Source organism: Cinclus cinclus, chromosome 4 (genome assembly GCF_963662255.1).
Source record: "Cinclus cinclus chromosome 4, bCinCin1.1, whole genome shotgun sequence".
Lineage (NCBI taxonomy): Eukaryota > Metazoa > Chordata > Aves > Passeriformes > Cinclidae > Cinclus > Cinclus cinclus.
Genome location: NC_085049.1, coordinates 13,987,850 through 14,007,398, shown reverse-complemented (window position 1 = coordinate 14,007,398; position 19,549 = coordinate 13,987,850). Strand labels below are relative to the sequence as shown.

General features: G+C 43.2%; 1 protein-coding gene across 6 annotated transcripts in view; it reads left to right on the top strand.

The window, feature by feature from the left end:
* Window positions 1–368: 368 nt before the first annotated feature.
* Window positions 369–19,549, top strand: part of SEMA3D (semaphorin 3D) — a 131,930-nt gene continuing 112,749 nt past the window's right edge. The window contains exons 1-2 of one of the 6 annotated variants that reach the window (XM_062491666.1): window positions 804–962; window positions 10,181–10,305. The gene's annotated coding sequence lies outside the window, so the exon portion shown is untranslated. Of the gene's footprint in view, window positions 504–706; window positions 746–803; window positions 963–10,134; window positions 10,306–13,309; window positions 13,405–19,549 lie in introns of those variants that run through there. The other 5 variants (XM_062491663.1, XM_062491668.1, XM_062491664.1 and 2 more) reach the window with 5 other exon arrangements.

Sequence of the window (19,549 nt, the reverse complement as noted above, 5' to 3'; positions counted from 1 at the left end):
TGGAAGTGTCTGATACTGCCTGTGCCATGTGTGCAGTGGCTCTCGGCCTGCGGGCAGGAAAGCTCTTCCTCGGGCAGCCACAGAAGGAAATATGTTGGAGAGAATGGTTTGGTGTGGGAGTGGGCTGGTCCAGGAGAGAAATTCTCTCTTAGGAAGTGGTCTGAAGCATGCGAAAGCCAGAGAACCACCAGTGTAGCACATTCCTGGGGCAAAACAAATAAATGGAAAGGCAGATGTGTCCCTGGCAGCTACTGCCCAGTTCTGCACACGGGCAAACTCTTAAATGCGCACCAGCCCTGAGCTCCGGGTCGCTTATCAGCGTGTGCGGAGAGCCGGCTTTTTGTACTCAATCAGTCCACAAGCCAGAGTCCTGCAGTTCCGTCCCAGAGGGAATGTGCCATGGGACACCGTGAGCGGACCTGCTTTAGCCATGCGGACGAGGAGCAGCAGCCGCGCACGGCGGTCCCAGGGACAGGTCGGGATGCTCCTGTGCGAGCTCGCAGGTGTGTGATCGTGATCCGGCGATGCCGGAGAGGGCTGTGCTCCAGGCAGGGCACACGGGCTCAGGGTCCCCGTGCGGGCACATCGCTGCTGGCGTGCGCAGCCCGGCGCTGCCCGGGAGCCGCGGGCCGGGTGCGGGAGAGCGGCGGAGCAGGGGGCGTGTGCCTGCGCCGGCTGACAGACAGACAGCCGGACACACAGGCGCGCTCTCAGGCGGCAGCCCATTTGCTGGAGGGGTGTGCATGTGCGTGCGAGGGAGTGGAAAGGGGTGGCGGGATGGAGGGAGGGCGGCCGAGGGAAAGTCTGACACTCGCGCAGAAGGAGCGAGACCCTCCGCTGCCGCTGCCGCTGCCGCCGGGGAGGAGCCGCGCTCGCACAACGCCTCCGACAGCCCGGCCCGGCCCGGCCCGGCCCGGCCCCGCTGCGCCGCGCTCCGCTCCGCCGCTCTCCGGCCCCGCCAGGTACCGGCCGGCCCCGCGGCCGCTGGGGCGCTTTCCGCCGCCGCGGAGAAGGGGTGGAGGGCGGTGTGGGAAGGAAGGCGCGTGGGGTCCCCTCCGCCTGTCCCGGACCCTCCGCCCGTCTCTGCCCCGGCAGGAGCGGAGCGGTGCCGGCACCTGGCGGCCCCCGGGCCACCTGCCTCGCTGTCAGCGGGGAGATGGGGCTGGCTTAGGAAAGGGCTAAGCTCTGCCAGCGGTGGGCTTGGGGGTGAAGGGACAGACGGAGTTAGTTTTGGGGAGCGGGGCGTAGAGGCTGTGCGATGGGAGAGGAACTCGTGCGCTCAGCCCGGCACCCCTGCCCCTTCTCCTGCTCCGCGGGGCTGGCTCCGGGCTCTGGGAAGGCAGCAGGGCATGAGCAGCCCATGCTCCTCAGCAGAACTGTTGCTTGCTGGAGCGGTGGCAGAATTCCTTCCCTTGTGCTCAGTCCTCCAGCATCGCCGTGAGCGCGTCCGTCCCTGGGAGCGCAGCGCACCTGGCTGGGCGCGGTGCTCGCCGAGGGCGCATCATCCCTGCTCGCACGGACCACCGCCACTTCGCTTCGCGAGGGAACTCCCAGGGTGGGAAAGCTCCTTGTTTTGCGGCGAATATTGCAAAATGAAAGTTGTTGCTTGTAGGAGGGAAACATTCCTGAGCGCGTTAGGTAATCGGTGACTGTGCTGCAGGAGCACAAAGCAACCACCTATGTTTCCTCAAAAAGAGCTTCACTTCGATTTGAACTGGAGCAACTTGTCCAAGAATAATAGAGATAAATGGGACCAGAAGCTGAGAAAGCAGCAGGTCACACTGTGTCTGTGTCTCTGACAGAGGCCAGAAAGATGCAGGCAAGAACTTGAATTGTAGCACATCACTTTCTCTCTTTTACTTGCAAATCTCCCAGACCAGTAAAGAGACTTGATTTCACTGTTTACCATTTGGAGGTGTTTAATGCCAATGGCACAATGCCTCTATACTGTTTCTCAAGTCTTCAGTAATATAATTGATGTGATTTTCCATCTTTGCCTTTTAATTAATTTGTATAGGTTATTATGGGCTTGATCCAGAAAAGCACATCATCTCCTGCAAAGTGTAAAGGCCTGAGTCTTCTGTGAAAGTTGGGTGTCTAAATGGTTTTCTATAGAGGAGTTGGGGGTATTTTAATCCATAATTGTAAACCTACTGTCAAACAGAGATATCCAAATTCTGCAGGTGCCACACCTCTTTTTCTTAAAATTTCCAAGACAAGTCCTGCTCTGAGATGTCTCATAAATTGAAGCATTTTCGCCTTGATCAGGCTGAGCAGCTTGGCTCCACTTTTAGTTGAACTTTATTTTGGCTTCGACATCCAGACTGGCCTAAGATCCAGGAACTAAATTTGCTTTCCTTCTTTTTATTACTGGATTGATCCAGCAGGGAATTTCAGGGTGTGGGCAGCTGAACAGGCTCCCATTAGGTGCAGTGCTGAAACACTGGGAGTTGTTCTCTAGACCAGCAAGAAGTGTTGTGAATCCAAGTCTCCTATAGTCATTGTGTGGGCTATGCCCATTGAGTGCTTCATCCAGAAATGGAAATAGTAGCTTCACCAGTCTCTGTGTCTGAAAATACAAGAATGACTTCTATTACAAAGGCTGGTAGGTGCTTTCAGGACAATAATCCCTAGAAGGGAGAAGTGCCTTTCAGTAGCACTGAATAAGGTGGCTAATATGAGAAAGATATAATTTCGAGTTTTATTCCCCCCCTCAGCTTTGTCTTGGTGAGTAGCTATGGTCAGATCCCCAGAAGACTGGTACCTCTTTCTGACCCTACTCCCAAGTACTGGCCTCTGCCTGCTTATTTCCCAACTGCAGGTTGTGCCATCAACCAACCTTCCAAAACACTGTAATTGCTCTGATGTTACTCTGCTTCCCAATGGCTCTTTTTTTGTTTTCTGAGAGGTGATGTTTTCACCACAGATACCACTGTGTTCATTACGCAAATTGTGCTGCAGCCTAGACATTCTACTGGGATTTTGCAATTGAATTAAATGAAACAAGACCCTGAGGGGGGAAAAGTTTTAATTAAGCTAGAGCGTTAAATGAAAATAGATGTCGTTCATTGGGGAAGAGCCCTTTAAAGTGTTTGAGGATCCTGCATCTTTATTACTCAGAGATTAAGTAATGATAATTAAGCAGCTAACCATGTAAACAGCAAGGTATTGAAAAGCAAAGGCAAAGGATGAAACACTCCCAACAGCACCTGTCCTTATTTTGATCCTAGCAGAAGGGATATATATGCTAAGCCTCTCTTCCATGTCACAAAATAAGCAGAGGAGCTCATGTCCCACGCAGTCAGGATCTTCACAGTTCAACTGGCAGAAAGCCATGATCATTGGAGTCACCCTGTGAGCCTGCTGTTAGCTCAGGGTGGCCAAAATAATGATGCCTTTCTTTTTTTAATCGCTGTTTTGCTTTTCCTCTCATTCTTTTTGCTGTTAAAAATCCCGCAGCTCTAATCTCGGATGTCGCTTCACTGTGCCACTGCAACTGTAGACATGCCCGTCACCTGTGGATGCAGAGAGGCTGATTCATCAGCTGGGAATCAGCTGAATTCCCAGCACATGCCAGGATTTCTTTGGCTAAAACCCCTGGTGCTGGAATTGGCCACTGAGCCACCTCTGTGCTCTTTGAGGTTTCCCCTGTGAGGGAATCCTTTGGGGCTGGTTAAGCAGGATTTCCCACCGCGCTCTCTTGGCAAGGCAGCCTGCGGGATTGCCGGAGATCTGTTTGGCCCTTTGTCTTTTAAACCCCTGGAAAGAGCCAAAGGTGTGTGCTAAATGTCGTTAAATCAGATGGACGCAGGGAACATGCCATGTGTTTGTTTTCCTTGCTTTCTGGATTTTCTCCAGCTGCAAACAAGCAACAGAGAAGCTCACAGTAAGGCCATGTGCATGGGACCTGAAGCGTAGTGGCTGTATTTATGTGTGAAGGAAATTTTGCTCCATGGGTGTGCTATTTTTAACTTTTTTTTTACAGTGCTGCACCTCTGTTGCAATTCTCAACACAGTTTCCCCCTGCCCCAACCCAGATTTCTGTCTGGGTTTTATATATTTTATAAACTTTGCAATGGCAGTGAGTCTTTATTTAAATAATCCCTGTATAAATCTTTAGCCCTTTTATCATCTCCTTTCTATCCTTGTGTATTCAGAAAGGCCCCTCTCTGGTATTGTTGGTTTTTTTCCACATTCTAGAGACATTCTGCAAGAACGTGCATGTGTTATCTGACAGTGGGTGATAGAAAAAAAGAAAAAAATCACAAAGAAAAAAAAGCACAGCCCTTTTATTCTGCACTCCCCAGCTTAGATGGATCCAACGTCACATGGAGGGGATCCAGGATGAGTCAGGAAGCAGCACTGTGGTCCAAAATTCCACTTTGCATTACAGCTGGAAGACAACATTTAGCATCATGTGGATTTATTTTTTTTTTTAAAGGGAACTGCAAAATAATTTATGGAAGTCACATAACCTAATGGGCAGAAGAGATAACAGTAAGCCAAGAAGAACCTGGATTCCCATCTGGGTTGAATCATTGACTCAATTGACTATCAGTGTGATGGGTGTGGTAGTTTAAGCCTGGGACATTATACTGGCCTTAACTAAGTCATTGTGCTTCCCCACAACGTAACTGGAAAATGTGATTATTGTTCAGAGCTCTGTTGGTACCTGAGAGTTTCCCTAATAGTTTCCCTGTTCAGACTCAGCACTGGACATTAGGGACATTCATTTTCAAACTTAATTTTCAGGACTAATGCTAAACGGCTCAGAACATAAGTGGCTAAAGACAAATTTATGCTTTAGAGCTTATATGTGCATGGAAACCTGTAAACTGTGAGGACTTTCTGCACTGCATGAATTTCACACTGGGTGTATTACTCAGCTTTCAGTAACACTTACCCTTTTTTGTACATCTTTGCATATTTTTCTTCCTGTGCTACTATAAACAGAAGAGTTGTGTGAGCTTTTTCTTTTAATGTGGTCAGTTTAAAAGCAAAATAAATAACCATAATTAAACTATTTCCAATTTAGCTGGTCAGAGAATCAGGAGACTTGCAGGAAGCAGATGTCATGCAGTAGAAGAGAGGCTAAAACCTCTGTAACATCTAAACGTACTCTAATGACGTGTTGGGTTGTTGTTGCTTTCTTATTTTCTTTTTCCAAGGGGGTGGGCAGAAGAGAAGTTACTAGGTTTCCTGGAATATCCTCTTCCAAAATTCCTGAAGACACTGCAGCACCAAGTCTGATCTCATCTTGTGTCAGCATAACTCACGCCTAAATGCACTGGGAACAGAAAGCCTAGGATTAACTAAAATTATACAAAGCTAAGGCTGTCATAAAATGAAAGACTTGAGCCTGTACTCAGTGACTTCAAGAGACTTAAGCCCATGTTTAAGATAGGCTGCTGTGTAAAATGTTTTCTTGAAAGAGTTACTTTCATTAAGTCTAAGTTTGGAGTGAGATGGAGCCTTTTAAAAGTAAAGTGCAGTCCTGAGGGCTGGTGTGGTCAAATAGTCCAGCTTAATCTTGGCTAGAATTGTAAGATTTTGAACAGCTAGAGCTAATGGTATGTGCCTACCTAGCTTGTTGTATTCCCCTGGAATTTATCAATGACACACTCCATATAATTGTGGTTACTTTTTGTCTGTCTAAAATCCATTTTTGGTTTTGCAAGAAGAAGACTGCAAGGAGGGAGTATGTAAAAAATTCTTTCTTAAACAAAAGCAAAAAGTTGATTTTTTTCCCCCTTCCACAGTGAAGAATTAAAACAATGTCTGTTGCTCTCATGCTTAATGTCAGCATCTCTGCTAAGAAACAGTAAGAAAAAATAAGATGAATTTTTCATATGGAACTTATTCCCTGTAATTTTATAATACATATGTGTGAGGTTTTATGAAGGCTTATACTAAAAGGCTTTAGTAATAAAGGAAAAATGCTCATAACATCCTTGGGTATCCAGAAAACTCCACGTTGAGAGAGGGAAATAAAATAAAGGGCAATGACAAGTAGTAATAGGCTGTTGCAAGTGCACTTAATTTTCTCCAAGATTTACAGTTAAGAACCAGCTCTAACTGTAAAGTTCTCTGCACTATCATAATCTGTAGCTTTGCAGAATGCAGCATTCTCATATCCATTCTCTTATGCTGTGGAAGAAGGATTCCACTTGCATACAAATTATCTCTAAATAAATCCTTTACTTAATTTCATGTGTTATTTCCCTTTTTTTAATCAGGTGTTTGAACACCTTTTTTAATAACATAAATAAATCTTCAAAGCTGCTGCTATGCTCTATTCTACTAACAGAGTGATCGTATGTTATATTTCTCTGAAGATCCATTTTTATTTAGTAGAAATCAGAGAAGACACAGGATCAAATTTGTCACTTGTGTTTATATAGTCATTAGTTACAAGCAGTGGGCCTTTTCTCATTCAGAGAAGGTTTTATTAATTCATTAGCTATGTTTCATTAACTTTGGGAGGGGCCTGTCAGACATCATAGAATCATAAAATAGTTTGGGTTGGAAGGGGCCTTGAAGATCATCAAGTTCCAAGCCCCTTGCCATGGGACTCATTTGGGATCCTCAGCAATGAGCTGTCACAGCAGACACATATGAGTAGGGTCAGTCCTTAGTTTTGCCAATATTTAAAATGAAAACTAAATTGTGAAAGAAGCCTTTAGCACATGTTTCAGTGGCTCAGTGCTGAGGTGACGTGGAAGGGGAGTTTCCCAGATGTGGGTCAGAGCAGTGGTGTTGCTGGTGTTCAGGAACGCGGCTTTCTCAGCCACCTCAGTTCCACATTTTTGCTCCATTGTCAGTCCCAGCAGGAAGAGACTGGCTTTGCACCATCTTCCAGGGATAAGACTTCTTTTACCGGATCTGCCCCAGTTAACGTTTTGGTGTCAGTGTTGATATTTCCTATATTTCCTTGGTACTGAGCTACACCATTGAACGAATCATAATGAGACCAATCCTGCCTGTTCCCAAAGCGGTGTGCTAACCCTGGAGCTGCAGGATGAAAGGTGTTGGGAGAGGTGGATCTTCTCCTTCCAGTCTGTGGGAGAACTGGGCACTCTGGAGCCCAGCCCAGCTTTGCAGGTAGGTGGGCAGAGCAGTGCCTGTCCCTGAGCACCACAGCCACGGAGCAGGCACAGCTCTGTGCTGTGTGCACCCTGTGGGCAGCGGGGGCTACATGTGAAGCCTGGAAACAGCAAAAGACAGCTTTATCTGGTCTTTAGGGCTGAACTTGGATGACTGAAGAGTCAGTTAATATCATAAATCATTGTTATTAATCTGATTTTTTCCTAAAACTATTTTAATAGGCAGGGATGCTTTACATAACTACAGTCTGAATCATTGTGGTCAGTGGATCTGATATCTCACACAATCTGTAGTCTTGTCAGGAGTGAGGTTTTCTCAGACCTCATGAAACCCAAGGTGTTTATTTTAAGACTCAATTTATTATTTTGCAAATTGAACTCAAAGCTTTAAAGGCTTTAAGGAAAAGCTGACTTGATGTAATTTTTGGAATGTCACTCCCACCTAACTGAGGAAAAAGTAAGAGAATTGGTGCATCTAAGGAAGTAACTAACATTGTTCAGGCCCAAGGGGCTTTCAGGTGCTCTTTCTAGGAAAAAAAAAAGGTGCATTTAGCTGTGCTCCTCTGTGCTGTTGATCTTTTTAAGATGAATGTCCTGGGTAATACTGTTGGCAGTGTACAGGTTTGTTTTGGAGTTACAATTCGGTGTTTAGAGTCCTCTAGCGACACCTACAAAGAGCAGATAAATTTAATTTCATTTTTTCAGCTTGAAAAAAAAGTAAAAAATGGTTTTATGGCTAAGAAATACCTTCCCCAGTATAACATCCCAACAACCTGTGCAACTTGCAGTGAAGTTAAAGGAGTTTTCACATGAAAAGATTTTCAGTCCTTAACTAAAATAATTATAAACTTCTTAGGCTAATGATTGAACTTGCATAATAAAATTTATGTCAAGGGGGAAATGGGGTGATTTTCTTAAGGCATCTGTCTACAAATTCACATGTCTGTGGGTTTTTTTTTTTTGTTTCTTTTTTTTTTTTTGTTCTTCTTTTTATTTCCCTGAGGGATTTTACACTTCTAAGTACAGATAAATTGCTATGCTGTCCTCAGGAGACTGAAGCTCCTGTGTCCTTTGCTTCCTGTGACTTTGCTACAGCTCATTACTTTCCTAAATGGCAACATGAGCCATTATGAAACTCGTAACACAGACTGTTATCTCCTCAATGGTACTTAAAATCAAATCCTTCCTACTTGGTGAAAGATGAGTTACTGTGCTTTGGCTCCTTAAGTGATGGAATGATGTAAGGATTGTTTTTTTTCTCTATTTGTTGCTGTTGTACACTGATGTGTAAGGATGAAGAATGAATACTGAGGTACAGTACACTACTGAAAGCACCAGTGCCAATTTCTCTAGCTTTTCTCAGCATGACAGAAGAGCAGGTGTGTGCAGCAAACATCACAGGGAATTTGTCTCAATCCCAAACCTCTGCTTTCAAAGCAACAGAAAAAAGAAAAAAAAGCAGAATGCAATTGTCTGTTATTTAAAAGACGAGGTGAGATTCTGTGTGGGTTAGCCTTTTTTTTTTTTTTTTTTTTTTCCTATTGTGCTGGGTCTGTGCTACTGCCACCATGTCCTGTGGCAGTTCCTAAGAGGAATTGACTATCCTTACCTATTAGCAGAAGCAGCAGTTCTCCAGGTGGTTTCAAGTCACAGGACAATCTGCTTCTGCTTACAAAATCCCCACTGAAATTTCATCTTCCTACAGTTAAACTCTCTCTTGTGCTTTTGTAAAAGCTTCAGGCATAGTTTTCCTGTATCCTGTCAATTCCCAGAAATGGTCCTGACATGATGAAAATCTCTCACTCCCCAGGGGTACTCTACTCTAGCAATCTGACATGTGGGGTGTTAAATTGTTAAAGGGAGAAAATTCAGACAGATTTCAGGTCTTGTGCCAGGTTTTCATGACAATAGTAGAAATGCCTTTGTGATAACATTGATATCACAGGCGCAGCTGTTCTGCAGTTGGTCAGTGATGAAATATGGATAGTCATTTTCTCAGTGAAGACAGGCTTTATTTCTATTTTTATCCTAGGTTACCACCATTATTTATGGGTAATAAAATCTGTTCTGGTAAAAGGTGTTTAAAAAAAAAAAAAAGTAGTTTACATCCTTTCTGTGCTTTCCTTCCTTCCTTTCCCTACAAACAAGGTAAATGCCGCTGAAGTGATGTGAGAAAAACATTTTGGAATGTTTGTGGATTTGTTGTGTTTTATTTTCCATCCAGGAATTCAACATGACACAATGGAAAGTGGGATTTGACATCTCCAAGATAAAGTATTAGACAATCTGTAAAGTGCTGCAGTCATCTTTATAAGATAAATAGTGTGTAAGGCCAGAATAACTGGGACACAGTGGCTTTGATAACAAGCAGCATTGTTATCTTCGATGCTAGCATCAGCAGAGATTACAGGGGTCTGCTGTGGTGGCCCTGGGGGAATCTCACAAGGCCTTGCAGTGGGCAGCGTACAATTTGTTTTCATTCTTTTCTCAGCAAAATACTGGTATTATGCTTGGAAAGCATGACCCTGTTTTAATTGTGCTGACTCTCTTCATTCTGGTTTGAGCCTCATGGGAGAAGAGGTGTGAGCACAAGCAGTTAGAAAAGTTGAAAAGCCACCGATGGAGGATGGAGAAATTGTTGATTGACAATGAGCAAGCAATTTGTTCTGAAGAGCCACCAGGACTCTGTGGGCCCTGTGATCCTCAGTCAGTGTCTGCAGTATTCTCTCCTAGAGCATCAGTAGCTTTTTTCCAACTTGTTTTACTAGATCTCACCGATGGGATCTGGTCTGAGCTGCCCTTATATCATATTATGGAAATCTTGCCAGGCTTAGCCCGTGTGTGCCACCACTCAGAAGGAAAACCCAGCTATGCTGAGGAGGCTGCAGCAATTGCTCTGAGCTCTTTTTGGACATCTCAAGTTGAAGGTGTGACCTCAGTCCCATCGGTCTCTTTTCTTGTGTAGCAGTCATTTCCATCTCCTGCTTTTCTGTTAGGCTGGGAGAAAGTCCCAAAATAGGCATCTGAGTTTTTGGCAGTGTTTTCTGCCTAAGCACTTACTCCTTGTTCCCCTACAGAGATACAGTGCTGCCTGGGATTCTCTGGTGTGTGTAAAACTCTGAAGTAATTTGTTCCTCTGGTGGTTTGCAAGACAGCTTGGAAACCCTGACATGGAACAAGCATTTCCTTGTTCTGAAGCTGGGTGAGTGGGCAGAACTTTCTCATACTGGTGTAGGAGATATAACTTTTTCTGTTTCAGAAGAGAGACAAGGCAGTTCCATGCAAAGGATGTTGCAGAATCTTATTTTCTTGATATTCCCAGAAACTGAGTCTTATTTCGACAATAAGAGCTAGTCCACAAACAAGCTACTGGATTCAATATAAGGGTAACTGTGTAAAGTTTTGGGAGTCTAGTTAATACATGAGATGACCAATCAGAAGTCTGAAAACCCTTTTATAATTATTTCAGTATCTTTCTTGAAAGATGCATGGTACTTTACCTGTGTGTTTCCCACAAGCTGTCCATACTCTCTGCTCCTTATTTCTGAAAACAGAACATAGTTAGACTTTGATAATTCAAGGCTGATACGTGATTGTTTTGATTAGTTAGGGATTAAGACAGCTATCTTAGAAGGGGAGAACTGCACTTGTTTAGAACCAGTGTTTTTATCTTGTCATTTGCTTGAATAGGATGGGACTGACACCTCTCTCTCTCTACAGAAACTGCCTTTTCTGTTTCATTTTAATTAGATAATTAAAATAAAATATTTCCAGATGAAAGGAAAAGGGAATGTTTTATAAATTGACCCATACTGTTACCCAGGTGCAAGTTCCAGGCAAGTCAGAGGACATGCTCAGCATTCAGCAGTTCTCCCCAAGATTATTCTAAGAGGCACATATCACCCAGTGCTGATGCCTGCTCTGGACTGATAAAGTTTGTCTACATGTGGGAGTCAGCTGCTGTTCAACTGGAATAACAGTGTGCAGAGTGGTATCTTCCTCACACTGACTCTGCATGGCCTGTCACAGGGTGTCTGCCCTAAGGCTGTTGTTAAAATGAAGTTGCTTCCAAATTAAGGAAGTTGCTTCCTTCTAATACACACTTCTGTGTGATGTGATCCCAGAGCAGCCAGTGTGCTGCTAATTCAAATCTTACTGTATCTGGACTCTTGTGTTGACAGGCCCCAAGTATTAAAATTTTAAGGTCTTGGTCAATTAACGTCTCTGAGTGCAAGAGACATGGTGTCAGTGCATTGTGCTGTGATGCAGAGTGCTCAGGAGCTGGACTGAACTGAACACCAGAGCGGAACTCTGAAGTGAATGTAGTATTTTCACTGATTTTAGTGCAAGAGACAACTCTGTGCTGGTGCTCATGTGTTTAGTTGTATCACAGTAACACCTCAAAAATCCTGGAATTTTGGCCTCACTTGGCTCTTACTGGTAAGTTAAGATATAAGGATGGCTTAGAGAAGACAAATAAAAGTGAGAAGGGAGGCTTGGAATCAGGTTTGATTTATGGGGAAGAATGAAAGGCTTTGAGTGTGCATAGCTTGTTAGAGTTTGACAAAGAAGACATGACTGTAAATACTTCAAAAGTTTTATTCAAAAAACAGCAGAGGATTTGCTTGATGTTAAGGACATTCCAAAGGTTAGGGCAGCAGCTCAGGAGACCTGGGGTTAATTCCATGACATATGTCCTTAAGGCAAGTCACTTCTGCTTAGATCCTAGCAAATTCCTAAGGGCACCCACTGCTTTGTCTACATTACTGAGTATTTGTCAGCTGACTGAAAAACACCTAATTTAGACAATTAACTTGCATGTTTAGAACTTGGCCTCTGCCTGCCTTAGCTGTATGTGTCTGTAAATGAATAAAAATTGCCATTTATCATAAAAAGAGTGTGAGGATTACAGATTTGGAAAGTATGGATGTTCAGATATTGTAACAATGCAAGTACAGTGAGTGAAAAAGCTAATTAAGATGGCATTTATTTCACTTGTCTGAAGTGTGAGATTGTCACCTAATCTTCCTCTGTTTTCTGTACAGGATGAGGTGCTCCTAGGGGCAATGCAGTATCTGAGCCAGGAGATGAATTAACTTGGCAGTGCCTGTCTCCACCCTCTCTGGAGGGAGCCAAGACAATGCCAGCATTTTAGATGGTTGAAATTAGCAAGATGAACGTTATCTTAAGAATATAAGGATCAAATAAAATCAACTCAGCTTGATTTTAAGGGGGAAAAATGTCTTCATTGAATGTGTTTGCCGAAATGTGCTTTTAAAACAATTACAGAAACCACCTCAAAGAACTTGTGTTTTCTTCTTTTTATTTCTTGCAAAACATTCATTAAGTCTTTTATTAATATCTAACTACATGATAGAGCTTCCATTTCTCCTGTTTCCTTGGAGCAGTCCTTACACAGACTAGCAACATCCCAAGAAGTGCTGCTGTGCTGTGTATTACTAAAAATGTTGTATCATGTACAGCCTACATGTCCCATGTTGCCTAACATTACACTTGAATATCCAGACCTTAATAACTAAATGGGATCTAAACTCTTTTGGCAAACTACTTCTGATGGCTCTTGCTTTCATACAACAGCCTAAGTAGTTGGAAATACTGTGTTAGCTCTAGGTGGTTGCTGTCTCCTTGAGAAGGACTGACCTCAGAGGAAATGCAGTTATTGGCATTGTGAATTAAAAAAAAAAAAAAGTGGGAAAATTGAAGTAACTCAGAGAAAAGTTAGAAAAATTTTGAGAGTTTCTATGTGTGCTGCTGGAGGTCCATAAAGCAGCTGTAGGATGCCGGGGATCTGAGGGAAAAGTAGGCAATACAGATTCATGAGGAATATCAGGATGAACTATCTGAGGTCTCTGCTGACCCATGCAGTGGCACAAGTTCTTACTTCAAAGAAAGAGGAGCTTAATTAGTTTATCCTGTTGTTGGTGTGACTTGGTGTCAGAGTCCTTCCCCCCGGTACTATCACATTCGTTGCCCTGCAGTGACTTTGTGAGCAGTTTACTCTTTTTGATTTGGACTCTTGAAAGAAGAGGGCTGCTTTCAGGCTTTATCCCTTTTGTTTAGATAGCTCCCACCTCCAACCTCTCCAGAGCTCACCTTCACACAGCTGGAGTCTGACTTTCCGCACAAGAGCTTGTCACTTCCCTTCTTGTCTGGCTCTGCAGGGAACAGGAGAGTCCCTTTGCTGTTCAGCCCTTGTCCTCTGGCTCATCTAGTGATGAAGAGACAGCGATGTGTGAGGAATCCGTCACTTCAGGGACAGGGACCTGGTGTCAGAGAGCCTGTGAGTTTCCAGTATGATGCTGAACTAGACTTACACTTGGGAATGTCTAAAATATGCTCAATTCAGAAGTGTTTGCAGGAATTTATGTTTATTGTTTTTTATTTGACCTTGCAGACCCAACACTATTGCTTTGGAAATCAGAGCTGAACAGTCCTCAGAACTTAGAGGGACATTCAGGGTTTGCACAGAGGACCTCAACACAGTGGGGATTCTATCTGTGTCTAAAGCAGTTGTGACTCTGATCAGGATGTGCAATAAGTACTCTCTAAGTTAAGAAATGCATTTGGGTCACAAGGTTATGAGCTTAAAAGCCCATCTTCAACCAAAGTGAGACTTAGTGAAGTAGGTGAGCGGTGCTGGTTCCCTGGACAGCCTGGGCCTGAATTAAGACTTGTGTTCCTGGACACCATAAGGACTCCCGGCTGTTCCTGCTGCAGGCAGTGTGAAGGGGAATAAGGACAGAGATTATGTGGATTGCACTGAGATCAGTTGCCTTCTGAGCTCCCTTGACACCCCATGGGTCACTCCAAACCTGTGATTTCACATCACCCACTCTGTGCCCTAATTCAGCAGTCAGTGGAAGGTGTTTACATGTGCCCAGAGCTTCAGACCTGCAGAGGACAGCTCCGTGTATGAGTGTTTGTCCTTAGGTCACTGCAAGTAGTAAAACAATACCGAGGACACAGAGAAAACAGACAACAGTGGTAGGAACTGTACATTGCCTGTAGCTGTGCTCTGCCTGCCACTCTAACAGCTGCCTCACTTTTTCCTCCCTCTGACTGTTTTCTCCATCTGGTCTCATTCAGTATGTATTTAGACTACAGGCTGCAAGGAGGAGAGGCCCTTGCATCCTACTTGATAGTATGTGAAGCACTTTGGGGTCCTGCCCTGGCTGGGGCCTCTAGGCACTGTCCCAGTGTAAATAATATATAAACATAGATCAGCAGTGTAACATCGATCAAGAAAACCATACAGAGACCTAACGGTGTTTTAGTATTGAATTGCTCTACTGTCTACCATATAGTTCCTGCACTAACTTGCTGTAATTTTCTGAATTAAATGACAGATCATACAAAGCCTTGTATCTATGGGTAGTGGGCAGGGAGCTTGGGAGAGCACTGTAATTGCTAAAATCAGGAAGTGGGCCAAAGTTGATCTACAGTTGCGTGGAAGAACACATCTTTTGTGATGTTCAGGATTTTATAATTTTTATTTTGGAGGCTTTCCAAGATTTAATAGCAAAAAAGCAACCAAAAAATTTGGAGGCGAAGCAATCAGACCAAATTTCAGCTGCAGCAATAACTGCAATAGCCAAGGCATTTTTGCAGAAGTTTCTTCTCTTGTGACACAGCACCAACTGCTCATGTTACACCAGGTAGGATTACATTAAGCAAAAGAACTTAAGTGATGCAGACAGCTTTTGAGGTGTGCAAGTGCAGTACACAACAAAAGTAGGTATTATTGTCACCTGCACTGCTATAGTTCATCTGCACTCAGAGCCTCACTAGACTATTTGCTGGGTACAAAGAGCATGAGTTGAAACTGATGAAAGAAATGAGCAAGTATGTTAGAGACCAAAGGTACACCTCAGAAATGAGGTAGGACTATTTTAATTCAGCTTGGAGTCAGGAAGGTGCAGTGATTTGCTTTTGCACAGTTAGAGGCAGTTAACAGTTCCTTGCAATCAGTTTGATGGGATTGAAGAGGAGGTTTGGAAGGTGGCAGTGGACAAGTCCATGGCCACTGAGGATACGTTTCTTGTGAAAGCAAAGCATTGGACCTGTAGCATCAATTCTCAGATGCTTTACAAGAGAAATTGAGAGCATTTTCAAACTGTTGATCCACTTAAATTTGAAAGATCATTTTGTGTAAGTCCTTTTCTATCTAAAAGGAAGTGCAAGTGCCAAGAACTGTGTGAGTGAGACTCCTGATTCTTTTGTATCAGACAAACTGGTGGCTCCTGGTTTCAGTTTCTTCCTACTAAACAAAGTCCTTATGTTCTGCAGAAATCTTTACAAATACATGTAGGGAGGCTGAGTCTTTGGTTTCCACTGTTCCATGTAAACCCATGAAAAAGTTTCTACCATTGCTTTCAAGGAAGAGTCAGGCAAATGGCAAGCAGCAAGAGAAGAGGTAAGCACTTGTGCAGTTTCCATTGATATCATTCACACTCACACATTGGGAAAAGAATTACCCAGCTTATGAGTGGGTTCAATATTAGAAGAGAAACACCCACAAGGCTTCTGGAATAGAAAAAAGAAAAGAAGCTGCAGAAGCTCAACTCTCAAAAATTGTTAAAAAACCCCAACAGCTGGCTGCCAGAAGGGCTGTTCTTTGACATAAAACACTTCCTGAAATTCTTTCTTCTAAGATCCGTGCTGATTATTTTTTGTTTTAGTTTTTCTTTCACATGAATTATTTAAAAAAATTAATTGGGCATCTCATCTGAATATGACATGATATTCTGGCAACAATTCTGCTAATTTCTTAACTGATCAATTATTAATCCCACCTTCTGAGCATGTGGTGGAAGAGAACAAGAGACTCATGACATACCTTTCTTTGTCTCTAACTCTGCCATCTTAAAAGGTTATTTCCCATTTCCACACTCATTTCATCATAAGCCTTCTGTCCTCAGTCCTGCAGATCCATATCCAGCAAGCACAGCAGCACTGAATGTCAGGTGTTTATGATAAACAAGCCAGTGCTGAGTGCAGCTGAGATGAGCTCCATGAATGGGTCCTCTGGCAAAGAGAAGAGGTGGTGACATGTGGCATGAGGGATGTGACAAGCACTGGAGATCAGTAGTGTCTCCCTGTCACAGTCACGTCTGCATGGCTTTTATCCCCTTTCTTCTGAGGTTGGTATCTCATGGGAGGTGAACTAAGCACATCTGTGAAGAAATCTGTGAACTTCTCTAAAACCAGCAGCACCTTGTAGGAGGGTATCCACTTGTGTGTGGATACCGTAGTGAATATCAGCTCTCTACTGTTTCTTTCCAGTTGTGTCAAATCTATTCTGACAATGGCTTCAGTGACCATAGAAAACCACCTGATATTTTAGCCTAGCACTGCCTTCTTAAAAAAAAGAAAACAGAGTTAAATTTCCGAACAGTTCATCTGTAATTTATCACGATAATAAAACCTAGAACTCCCTTCCTTTTTTGATTTCTGCCTGATGGCTGTGTTAGCCTGATTGTGATGTGTATTCACACTGCTGGAATATTTTGCAAGGTTTTGCCACGTCCTGTATTTTCCACAGGAATTACACAATAAAAGGCAGTATTTTTTAAGTGCCAAAACTCGATGGGATATTTTTCTGGCTCTGTCACTGGCTGATGGCTTTAGTGACAAATTTTCCTTGTGAGTGCAGGGACTCTGAAGCTGATCACAGGGGAGACAGAAGAGTCTCATCTGTATTTGCAAGTTAAACAAGGCCAGAAGACTGTGTTGGCCTGCACTGGCCTGTGGTGTTTGTTAGTGTGTTCACTGGGCTGGTTTTTCCTCTTGTCAGTGAGCACATTTCCAAACTGCCTGATGGTAAGCTGGGGCGATACGAGGCCTCCCAGGAGACAATATGGATGAGACCACTTGGTTTTGAAGGGAATGAGTGCTTAGCTTTATAGACAGAAGCTGTGCCAGGCTGCTTTGTCTCAGAGTCTGCAAATAGTGTCTGGCGCGTTTTATTTATTGCTCCAAACTTAGACTTGGGGTCTGGAAGCTCAAGTCTGAGCAGCTCTAGGGGTGACTGTACTATATTCCTGTAATTACAAAGGCTTTTCCTTCTCCCATCTTCTGTTTGTTTTATTTTCCTAGATGTAAACTCATCAGGGAAGGTACTGATACTTGCTCTTTATTTGTAGAGTATTTAGTGCCATGTGGTCCTGACCTGCATAGATTTCGGTTCAAATAAAGGCAGTTGAATCTGCTCTTCCCTGTTTGCTTTCAGCTTACAAAGTTTTCCCTGGCTATAATGTACTCTTAAGGAAGGAACAAAGGATAGCCTCTTAAGAGCTGTAAAACCTGTCTCACTTTAGTCCTGGCTATTTAATTTCGTAGGCTTATGTCAGACCCTTAAGGTTAAAAATGTTTCTTTTCTTGTCTTGGCTTGAACAGCAAATGGAATGTTTTAAAGGAAAAGAAAAAGAGTCCATAGGCGGCAAGCCAGAGTGATGCAGCCTTGCCTGTTTTTCTTGATCTGAAACACTGTATTAGCTGGAGCACAACATGGTCTGGCTACCTCAGTTTCCATCCCATTTTTGGATGGAAAGTTGCTCACCAAACAAGAGCAGAAGCAAGCATTTGCTTCTGAAAGGGAAGATTTTTGCTCGTTTTCTTTGCAGCCTAACATTTTCTTCGTTTGACTTTTCTTCATCTCTTCCTTCTCCACGAACACCCCCAAAGCAGCAGAGTAAATAATTTTGGCTTGCAATGGATAAGTCTCTGAGATGATAATGAGAAGTGGTGATTAAACTTTCCCTGCCTTACATGGGGCAGACTTGAACTCTGCTGAAGGGGCCACATGCAACAAGGTCAGGAGTGTGATGAAGTATAAGTTTGGAAGGGGAATCTGCAGGAAAGATAGAATAACCCACTGAGTGATAAGTGCTGACAGACTGGCACCCTGGTGTTTGAAGTGCTTTTCCTTGCAGGAAAAGTATGTCTCTGATCCTGTTGTATTATGGGCAGGCTCAGTCTGTTTTGAAAGCCTATACTTTCTTCACATGGAGACTCAGGAAGATTCAGGCCGAATGTGTTTAACAGAATCCTGAATTTTGGGCCACGGATAAAGCCAAATTTTATAAATCTGATATGGCTTTCCCAAAAGGTATTTATAACAATAATCATAAGCATATGCCAGTATATTTAAATTATTATTATATGTTTACAATGTTTTTCTAATACTTCACCATTAAGTAACTGTGTTTAGCATACTAGTTCAGAGAATAAAAATATTAAGTTATGATTTCAAGGGAATGATAAAACAATAACACTGGGGAAGTTCAGTCAACTTAACAAATGGAAGCATAATTCAATCTGTCCAGGCAGGCTCTTGCATGGTTCCTGTTCTTCTCTGTTTCTTTACTGTGGGTTTTGCTTGAGAATGCTCCCAGTATGGCCACACAGGGAGACAAGCTGAAATATGTGAGACCCAGGGTGGGAGGCAGAAGATTAAGTGAAACGTCCTGGGACCTTCCAGGAGAAAGCTGCTCTGCTCTTTACCCAAACTCTTCACTACAAAGAAGTAGAATCACAAGCTAGTCGGATGGTTTCAGTAATATGAGCTTTAAAAAAACCAGTAGTGATAGGTTTTCAGTTCCTTGAATCAGTTTATTTCGGTTGCATTTGCAAATGTATGTAAATAAAGAGAACAGAATTACAAATTTTGTAAATGAAAAAGGCTGGGAGAAATAAAAAGATTTTTCTTTTTTTACCTTCAGTTTCTAATGTAGGACTGGGGCATGTTCCCCATCCCATTTCCTGTATATCCAGAACAGCAATATTCTGCCACTTTTTCAGAAGACTTCTGGTACCTGACATGGCAATTCTGTTGTCTAGTCTGATTCTTTGACAACCACTGCTCTGAACACTTTGATGCTTTGGAAGACAAGAGCAGGCAAGGGTGGAACCCTCAATAGCATGCAGGACTAATCAAGCCTCTTTTAACTACTTGAACACAGAGGGTATATCTATAATGAATAAAACTGTTGTTATTTTCAGCAGTAATAATAAATCACTAAACATACAGATCTATCAGGTTTCAGTGATTTGCAGCCATGCTCCCCTCCATTTGAATCAACGAGCTAGAACTTGAAAGTGTTTTCATTATCAGCATCCCAAAAGATCACTGTCTGCACTTCCATCCCGTCACACTCTCTAATGGATATGCACTAGGCTGCACCTTTGGATCATGCAGTCATGCAAATCAGAAAGGATGTGCTCCTCAGGACTCCTGAGGAACTCCTCATTGTGTGTGTTTACTGCAGAGGGTGGACACTGATTGAGAAAGACACCAAGGAAAAAGAAACGTTGTCTTGCTATTTTTAAATGAGCTGAGTTAAACACTGCCTTTATTTTTTCTCTGCTTCAGAGTTTTGCTGTAAGAGGCAGAGACAGATTGTTTTCCATCACATTCATTCCAGCTA